Source organism: Mus caroli, chromosome 2, assembly GCF_900094665.2.
Source record: "Mus caroli chromosome 2, CAROLI_EIJ_v1.1, whole genome shotgun sequence".
NCBI classification, from domain to species: Eukaryota; Metazoa; Chordata; class Mammalia; order Rodentia; family Muridae; genus Mus; species Mus caroli.
In genome coordinates this window covers 31216149-31226576 of record NC_034571.1, presented here as the reverse complement: position 1 = coordinate 31226576, position 10428 = coordinate 31216149, and the positions used below count along the sequence as shown (strand labels likewise).

Here is a 10428-nt window from a genome sequence, read left to right as displayed (position 1 = left end):
TCCTCTATAAGTTTCAGTGTCTCTGGTTTTATGTGAAGTTCCTTGATCCACTTAGATTTGACCTTAGTACAAGGAGATAGGAATGGATCGATTCGCATTCTTCTACATGATAACAACCAGTTGTGCGGTCATTTTCATAGTACTAAAACGCAGACTACAAAAGAAAGACTATGTGAAGTCTTTCCTCTTCTGTCTTCCTCAGATTCTTTCTTTAGTGTTTTAAAGTCTTTATTGTAGAGGTCTTTCCCTCCCTGTTAAGTTTATTCATAGCTTATTTTCTTTTCCTGATTATTTTACATTCTCTTTCTCCTGAGCCAGCCTCCAGCAAATGATAGACTCCAGTCCACCATTCCTGGGGGTTTGAATCGACTGAGGCTTCCCCGTTAGCTTTCATTATCATCGGTGGAATCACCCAGAGCTATCCCCTGGTTTTTCTCCTTTCTCTTTTCAGCTGCCACCCTCTTTACTTTTAACTAGACAGGATCACTCTTCCCACAAAATACAAGTCAGTGAGAATGGGGAGAGGGGGAGAAAATATGATGAAAAAAGTTACTTTCTCTTCAACCACTTAACAAAGGACAGATGGTAGGGAAACACTACATATTGATTGATATTTCCAACACACACACACACATGCATGCACATATGCACATGCACACTCATGCACACACACACCTGCATGCACGTGCATGCACATGCACACCCACGTGCACACTTCAAAGAAGAACCTCAACCTTATAACACATTGTTTCTTTGCCAATGTTGAGTTTTCAGCAGACTGTGCAGTCATATCAGTTGTTTGTGTTGGTTTCGAATGATAGATGCATGTGGCAAGATTAGCAGTTTCCATAGCTCAAACGTTTTAGTTACACTCTTTTGTTGTGTTCCACGGTCAGAAACTGTATTAAGTAGAATATCATGACAATGGACAGGGGTTGTGTGGCTGTACTTGCAAAAACAGTTGAACTGAAAAAGTGTCTCCATGCCCAACTGTTTGTTTATTTTAGTTTTTAAAAACTTCTTCCATAGTGGGAAGGATACACTACTCAATCATTTCTGTCTCCATTACAAGGCCTCCGCCAGGGTATCTATTCGTGGCTGTCCATGCAATTCCTTTCTCTTGTGCTCTTTTCTGAAAGATCCATTCATGTATCTCATTTTCAATCTTCCTTGTTAACAATCTCTCAAAAATGTTCTTTTCAAGTTTCTGACCAGTGATTAAAGATCTGATTTCTATAAGTAAGTGCAGACCTGTATCACCTCTTCTTCTGGGCCATAGTTACAGCTAGATACATTGCTCAAAGTCCTAATGCCTGGAACAATAGCTCTTGACTACTCCTCTTCATTGGCATCCCAGTGTGAATATACTTGTACTACCATAAGATAGAGATGATTTTTTTTAATGAAGCCCAAGTTTTTATTCTTCCTTCAACATGGAACGCCCATGACACCGCTGTCATGTGGAAGGTGAAAAGGGGACCAGAGGCAGCAACAGTAGATGCTGTGTGTGACAGAACCATGTATGCCTTTATGTAAGAATGTGTGCTGTCTGCACACATTCTTATGTGTCTGGCTGACACATAATTTCTGTCTGATGATAGACAGCTGCTGTGCATGTCCAGCCTTGGCACAGTATTTAACACATTGCCTGAACAACTACTGCTCAAGCTGGGTGGTGAAGGTAACCGTTTAGAATTCCCCATTAAACATTGTTTCTTCCAGGGTACAACAGAGTCTGCTATGGATGTCTCAAACAAGAATAAATGGTTCTCTCAGAAGAAGTTAGCATTGTTGTGATCTCAGACTTTAGATATTTGTTTGGTAATTTTCCTGTTGAGTCTTGCTTTCAGAAGCCACACAATGTTTTTAACCACTGACACTCTGGGCACTGTTGGATAGGCTTAGAAGAGCCTAGTGACTTGCAACACCCATAGAGAGTCTTCACCTGCCCTGGGCATGTTCCAGAAGCAGCGATCATGTTTCTTGTTATTAATAAGTCAGACTAGTGCTTACAAACAGGGTTTCTGTTGTCTTGAGACAATAGGAGTCTTACAATTAACACTCTGGGGATCCTAAATGTAGAAAAGATTCCACACATCCTTTTGATAACTCGACAGGACATGAATGGCTGTTACCTATCCATATGTGATTGTACATAAAACAGCACAGTTCGCTAGGCAGGAACATCTTGGGCTTATATTAATTAACGTAGAAAAATGTGTGTGCATCTTTGTGGGTCTACACACACAAAGGGACAGAGTTGAATTGCTTCTTCACTACTTCTTGTCTACATGAAAGACTTTATTCTAACAAAAACCCTCTTCCCAATTTTGACAGTTCTGATGAGACTAGAACTGTTTTCTATTTACCAAATAGAAGTCAGTCTAGAAAACAGAACTGCAGAAGCAAAGGCCTACGTGTGGTTCTGGCAGAAGCCATGAGTTCACTGTAAGCAGGAACTGCGCTGGAGAGATGAGAGAGAAACTGGAAGGGCCGGGTGGGGCTAGACTGAGATTTCTATATTAGGCTAGGAACATGGACAGCATTCTGTGGACTGAGGGGATGGAGTGACCAATTTCCATAGGCTGTAGCCTGGACTGCAACCTCATCACAGGCCTTAAAGATTACAGCAATGGCACAAAACAAAAGCTATTGTCATTTGTGGATTATACCCACAGAAGAATTACGACAATATTAGCCACAGAATAACAGCAATTAACTGTTGATCAAAAATGTTTCTCTGAAATTTTTATCTCCCAGATAAAGGTGGCAGATTAAATATAACAATACAACTTTACTACCTCTGAAATCCTGCTAAAACATAATAAATGGATTTGTTTTATTTATTTATTTTATTACTTACCTTTTTATTTTGGCTTTTCAAGACAGGGTTTCTTTGTGTAGCTCTGGCTGTTCTGGAACTTGCTCTGTAGACCAGGCTGGCCTCAAACTACATAGATCCACCTGTCTCTGCCTCTGAAGTGCTGGGATTAAAAGCATGTGCCACCCAGCTGTAAATGGATATTTTAAATCCTACAACCCTACCAGTACACAGAGATAACAAAATTTTAGAAGTCATCCTCAAGGTTTCTACTTGAAACTACTGTGGGAAAAGTAGAGATCTCAAATGGCATACAGCACATAATCTTACAAAGAGATCCTCCAAGCTGACCTGTACTCCTCAAAGTGTCTAAGGTCAACAAAAAGACAGACCCAGCACGTCATCGATTAGACACGAAAGAGTCAAGACAGCCAAATGCACTGTGAGTTTCTCAAATGGAGAAAGAACATCGGTGGGAAACTGGTGGCATCCAAATCAACTCTGGTTTGGTTATTGGTGGGACTTACAGTCATCTCTTCATTTTGATAAACACGCCACGATTATGTGCAGTGATAACAGGAGAGAAGGCTCGGTGGAACGCATGTGGGAACTTTTTCTCCCATCTGTTAAGACTCTTTTGTAAACTTAAAAATGATTTCATTATTAAGCTTTGAGACTAAGTCAATATTGAAAGGAGAGAGAGCACGCGCTCATGTTCCCTCTCTCACCCAGTACACTGGGCAGTCATTTCTAGCATTGATGGTCTCCAGAGTACAGACCGGCATGAATAGGTGTGCAAGGCTGTGGTCCTGGGAAAGCGGGACATGAGCTGAGCATGCGTGCACACCTTGGTGATGCTGACCTTAGGGTAGATGGTGGGGCTGCACGCACGGTAAGACTCTGCATGTCCAACAGGGACAGGATCAACTTAGGGAAGAACACGTGGGTGTCTCCGTCCTACAGTCGGGGCTAGTGGAAATTGCATTTTGCTCCGAACTTCAACTTCCACTTGTTTATTGATAATACTTGAGGCAGCCACGGACTCTTTTATATTAGCCTATTCCTGCCGTTTTGTTATAATCGCTTATTAGTTTAAAAAAGGTCTTAGGTCAGTTCTTTGAGACTTTTCTATATGATTTTGGTTTTTTCCTTCCCACACCTATGCCTTCTGTTTCCTTTCTGCATTACTATTACTATTATTGTTGTTATTATTATCATTATCATTATTATTTGGTCACAGTGACTTGACAGGAACCACTTATAGGAGGAGAGGTTTATATTTGTTTACAGGAGCAATAGCAGTCACCACCGGGAAAACATGGCACCTGCACCAGGGTAGTCCATGGAGGCAGGAGCATGAGCAGCAGATAGGGAACCGGAAGTCCGAGGAGAAATGGGGCCTCCCACTCCCTGATGCATGGAGTGCAAGCCTTCTCTCAACGACGTGGGTTTCCCTGAATCTGCCTTGTCCACATCTTTATTTTGGCTTTTGTTTAATTTCGAGACAGTGCTTTGTATAGCTGAGACAGCTGGGAACACCGCGTGCCTGAGGATGGCTTTGAACTCCTCACCCTCTTCCCTCTGCTCCCGAACACTGGGACTGAGGCATGCACTACCATGCCCGGCTCTGGTGCATACTTTGAATGCGCCATTATCCTTTCCTCGAAAGCATCCCCAACCCCCTTTCTCTTCCCTCCTTACCCCAATGCTGATTAGAGGCAGTGGGAAGAATCACACCGCCATCTCGAAGTTTTCTCTACCAAACACATTGCTTTACTTGTCCGTTATCTGAGAATGCAGGGCAGCAATTTTTTTTTTTTAGGTCAAGAGCAGAACAGAATCACATTCTGCCAGAACATGCCTTAAATGGCCTCTGATCTAATTCCTGAGTGCGCCCTTGATCCGGTCTATAATCTCAGGATCTCAGCCTTTGCTGTATCCACTCCAATCAGCATTGCAGACTTCCCATGCTCCCTCCCAAAAGACCCATTAAGCTCTGATTGCAGCATCCTACATCCCTCCTGCACACCAGTTCCAAAGGCCTGAGGACCACATGGTCAGGTCAAACACAGCAATGGCCCACCTCTCTGTACCAGGGTTTTGCTTTCAGTTATTTTTCTTGTCACGGTAAAATAGTAAAATAACACACACACACACACACACACACACACACACACACACTTGAGGGAGGGTTTAATTTAGCACATGCTTCACAGTGACACAGCTGTCACAGTGGAGAAGGCACTTGTAGTCTTGAATGTTATCATGAGTTAAAATACAGTACCCCCACATTGAGATGCTAAAGCCTTGAATATCAGTACCTCAGCCCACTGTTGTATTTGGGAACAAGATCTATAAGGTAATTAAGTTGAAATTTGGTCCTTTGAGTAGTCCCAGGTCCAATAGAGTTAGTTGTATTCTAAGAAAAGGGAAATCTAGACACAAGCAAAGGAAAGAAAATGTAAAGATACAGAGAAACGGGAATTATTTACAAGTCAGGGAGAGAGAGAGAGAGACTTGGGACAGTCCTTGGGTTGGGGGGAATCAACGTTGCTAATACAAAGAGTAGCGATTCTCAACCTCTAGGTCGAGACCCCTTTTGAAAGTCAAATGATCCTTTCACAGGGGTCACATATCAGATATTTACTTTGCAACTCATAACAGTAGCAACATTATAGTTTATGAAGTAGCATCAAAAATAGTTTATGGTGTATGGGGGGGTGGTCACCACAACATGAGGAACTGTATTAGAGGGTCACAACATTAGGAAGATTGAGAAACACTGCTCTAGAACAAGAAAGACACATTTCTAATGTTTAACCCACCTAATCTGTGGGACTTTGCTATGGGCTCTAACAACTGACATGTACAAAGAGAATATTAGATCAATAAGGTCAGGAATGGCTGTCATTTTACTGGCTGATACACTACAAACATCTACTATGCTACTCAGCACACAGTAGGTTTTCAATAAATGTTGGCCAAGTGGACTTATAGAGTCAATAAGAGTCTCCCTTAGATAAATCCACTAAATACCATCAATGCTATTTATAGTAATGCCTCCCTCCCCCTGTAAGTCCCCCAAGGCTGCTCCTGGATGTCTTACCACATACTGTGATGTAATGGATCTGCTACCACACCCCGAAGGAACAAAGTCCTTTGGTGATGACTCACATCCGGGGCCAGGAACAATTTCCCTAAGAAGAGAAAAGATGGGGGAAAAAAAATCTTACTGTGATGCAGTAACTTAGAATTAAACCACCAGAGGAACATATCAGATTTGCCATCCTGGACAGATTGGCACAAAACGCAGCTTGTTACTCCACGTGCTTCTGCATGGTATTTGATTAGCTGGCTTCCTTGAAGGCAGCAAGAACAGCCTGGATCAGTAGTTTAAAGGACAAGATAATCAAGACCTTTCCTGCTCTTATTGAAGCATTTCTTATGAGCAGAGGAAAAAGACTAATTAAATTTCCTTAGGACTCATTCAATTATGGACTCACAGCACATCTCTCAGCCCCATCTCTACATCCTAATGTCATCAGCCAGCTCTATCAATCAGTATTGAAATTGGTACCCTGAATATATTAACCAAAAACCAGAAACATAAAAGAAAACCAATAAGGAGTATTCTGATTTTTAGCTATGAATACCCTTTTAAAGATGTCCCTCTGGGGCCTGGAAGGATGACTGTGTTGTTAAGAGGGGTGATGCTCTCTCAGAGGACCAGAGTTTGGTTTCAACACCCATGCTGGGCAAATCACAACTGCCTGTTTCTCCAGCTCCAGGGTTCTGGTCCAGTTACCATCTTCTGATCTCCATGAGCACTACCTGCATATGCACAGTCCCACATACATGTATGAACAATAATAAAATAATAAACAAATAAATAAATAGACATGACTGCTCCAAGGAATAGAGGAGAAGAAGGTTCATTGTAGATATGAGGGAAAGAATAGTCAGAGGCAGAGACTTCTGGGAGTCCAGAGTGAACCTGACCCTGAGCCAGGCCATGGGGGAAAGGGGGGGGGTACAGGGAGGAGGGGAGAACCAGGGGTGTAAAGGGTAGAGCAGGGAAGGCAGGGTAACTGAAATGGCTGGATTATTTAGGAAGGGCAGCTGGGGGAGGGGTAGCCTGGCCCCTGAGTGGGAGAAGTTTAGAGGAGTGGGGTATGCCAGCCATACCTAGTAACAGGTAGGGACTGAGGGATGCTGGGAGAACCTGGTGGCCAGGCCTGTTTTGATATGTTAGATAGGTATCTCAGTGGGCCATTTGTCCCAGGTTTGATACCTAACAAGAAACACATAATTACAAATAAAATCCTTTTTTTTTTTTTTTTTTTTGGTTTTTCGAGACAGGGTTTTCTGTGTAGCCCTGGCTGTCCTGGAACTCACTCTGTAGACCAGGCTGGCCTCGAACTCAGAAATCTGCCTGCCTCTGCCTCCTGAGTGCTGGAGAGATGGCTCCGCCGTTAAAGGCTAGGCTTACAACCAAAAATATAAAATTTTCATCAAAATTATGAAAGGATCTGAAGAGATGGCTCAGCAGTTAAAAGTATTTATGGTTCACATGCTGGTTTATAACCATCTATAACTCCAGTTCCCAAATATCCCATCTTCTCCTGAACTCTACAGGAACCAAGGCACCCAAGTGGGATTCAGACATGCATGCAAAGCAAAGCACTCACATAAACCTTTAAAAATCCTTATGATTGTTTGATTAGAGGTGATAAAACTGCAGGCAAATTTCCTTTCTACTGACCCGGAACTCCACCTAAGTTTCCACTTCTAAAGCCTAACATTCTTTTAGAAGACACTTTTTAAAAACAATCTGTCCGCATGAGTATAGGAGCGCGTGTATGTGCAAGGGTGTGAACCTTTGTGTGCGTGGAGATCAGATTTCTCAGAGCCAGATGCCAGACTCATTGTATGGGCATTAGTGACACCAGATAGCAGATAGATTCTTTTTCTCTGTTATTAAGGAATTAAAAAGACAGGGAAATGGCTCAGCGTGAAGCAAAAACTTATGTCTCAGACTCCAGGGGCTCCAGAGCCGAGAACCAGTGACGCTCAGAGGTTTTTATGTGGGTTCAAGTATTATCTTTTTGATGATACTCGTGTTCTGTGGGACTTACGGTGCTTATGTGCCTCTTTTGGTGTAGTAATTTGGTCTCCTGCTTCTGTCTATGAACATCTATCTCCCTTCCAACTTTCTTTCCCTCTGCTTCAGAGGTCCACAGTACCACTGGGATCCAAACTTCTCTTTATGATTAGGGAGCAAGCCATCTCTCCAGTCCTCTTTTAGAAAAATTCTAAATTCTTGAAAATTCAAAAGGAGGTGTGTGTGTGTGTGTGTGTGTGTGTGTGTATTACCTGCATGCACTAAAGCGCATACCATGTGTGCCTGGTTTTCACAGAGGCCTGAAGAAAGCAAGTGAATCTGTGGAGTGAAAGATCCAGGTGATTGTAAACTGCCCATTGTGGGTGCTGGAAACTGAACTCAGGTACTCTGAAAGAACAGGAAGTACTCTTAACTACTGAGCCTCCTAAAATTATTTTTTAAAGAATATTTAGCCCAAACATTTACAGAGAATATGTGTGAAAGCCAAAATTTGACAGTACTATGGGCAAGTCGAAATATTTAACTCAGAATTGGAAACTCTCATCTATTCCCTACAGTTTGTTCTTCATCTGGGGCCCAGAATTAATGCTGAAACTGATGCAATCTGGAGTGGGTGCCAGCAAATGTTTTGCAAACCCTCTGTCCCAAAGGGCAGTGCCTCACAAATGACGCTGGTTGAGATTGTCTTGAGAGTTCAGTTCAGGAGCACGAGCAGCACAGACAAATACACTTGGAAACACCGTTTTCCTTTCTAGTAAAAGAACAGTGAAACATAAATACTTTATCACAATAAGCAAGGATTAATTTCCTATTTGTGCTGCTTCCCTGAGAGCTACAGCATATACAGGAAGTTCACACCCTGGGGTTTATTTATGGCAGAATGGGGAAAATGAAGCTGTGGACTTTGTCAAGGAAGATTCCGAGAGAACAGACCATTAAGCTATCATAGCCCCCGCCTTCTCTATGAGCAGCTTATCGATAAAAGGCTAACCATGTGATTACCTGAGTTGGGACATCATCCCCAGGACTATAAACATTTGACCTATTTTATGGGAAGTCAATTTGAGAAAGCAGAATCACAAAGCTTAAAATTCTAGAACCTTCACCCTCAAGCAAAGGTCGCCTTGATCCTTCCCAGTCACTTTCCTGCTTTCTTCTGGACAATATCAGTGTTCTGGAGCTATAAAGTCAAGGGACAGCATTTCATGAGAGGGAACCACCACAAGGCGTCTGGAATTACACAGCAAATAGTGTGTGTGTGTGTGTGTGTGTGTGTGTGTGTGNGAGAGAGAGAGAGAGAGAGAGAGAGAGAGAGAGAGAGAGAGAGAGAGAGAGAGAGAGAGAGAGAGAACGTTTCCAAGAGGGAGCTCTCAGCAGTGATGAACTAGCTCTGTATCTTTATAACTGTGTTTATAAGAATGTATATATACATGTGATAAAATGGCATACTTATATGTATACTTATTCTGTCAGGGCCAATTTCCTATTTTGAGACTGCACATAAAACAGATTTAACTATAGGAGTAACATGAATAGAGGGGTCCTTGTGACCACTATAATGTCTTCTCAGCTTTCTGTGATTCTATGTTTATTCAAAATAAAATGCCTTTTAAAAGTTTATTTTGTGTACCTTAATATTTCCCTGAACAGTTTGCATTGGGACAGACTAGGGAGAGAGAAAAAACAAAAAACAAAAAACAAAAAACAGCAGTGATTTTTCAAACATGAGGTTTTCAGTTACAAACTGCAAGGGAGGCAACTTGAGACTGGGAGGGTTCTGGCAAGTGCTTCCTCCAGAGCCTGGACACTGTAAAATGTAATTTTAGAATCCAGGCCCGACCTTTCACCTCTCATAAATAAGTCTGCCCCCATTCCAAGGCTGGCTCTTTCAGGGGACATTTTTCACAGGCCACATCCTTATTTATAGAAAGAAGCCTTTCGGTTTTGATTAATCAAATGGGCTCCGTGTTGTTGCTTTCGAAACACCCTTAGCTTGTTTGTTTGTGGTATAATACAAACTTCACGAGGGCTGGCACTGTGTCCACTTCTGCCCACTGCATCAACTGGGAGGCCCTCGCCTGCTAGAGGCCAGGTGCTCCGTAAGTTAATTTTGTCTGAAAAAAGTAAATGCACCTCCTGGGAATTGGTCTTCTTTGGGGCAAGGGCATTGGCGCGAACTCCTTCCTCTCACTGCCTACCCGATGTACCAGGCTATACTCAGCACCCTCAGCACGCCCCTCAATCTGCAAGACCCCCACTACAAGAGGACGCCTTCCCCCTCACTAATGCCGGGAATCACAGGAGGCCTTGCACCGCTCCCTCAGCCCCGCCCTGTTCTCGCACCTTCTCCTCGGATTAACCCACTGGAAGCTGGAGCGAGACTCTGGCAGGGCCTTAAGCTTTCCGGCCTCACTGTCTTACCCTCCTAGTATCTGCCTGCCAACAACCCCTTCAGGCCACGCCCCCTCCAGCCACGCCCTCTGAG

At 43.0% G+C, this 10428-nt stretch overlaps 1 long non-coding RNA gene across 1 annotated transcript in view; it reads right to left on the bottom strand.

The window, feature by feature from the left end:
* LOC110290102 overlaps nucleotides 1-10372 on the bottom strand; it is a 23925-nt gene extending 13553 nt beyond the window's left edge. The window contains exons 1-2 of the long non-coding RNA XR_002377401.2: nucleotides 10287-10372; nucleotides 5928-6018 (exon numbers count right to left, since the gene is read on the bottom strand). This is a non-coding gene — a long non-coding RNA (uncharacterized LOC110290102). The remainder of the gene's footprint in view (nucleotides 1-5927; nucleotides 6019-10286) is intronic.
* Nucleotides 10373-10428: the final 56 nt, after the last annotated feature.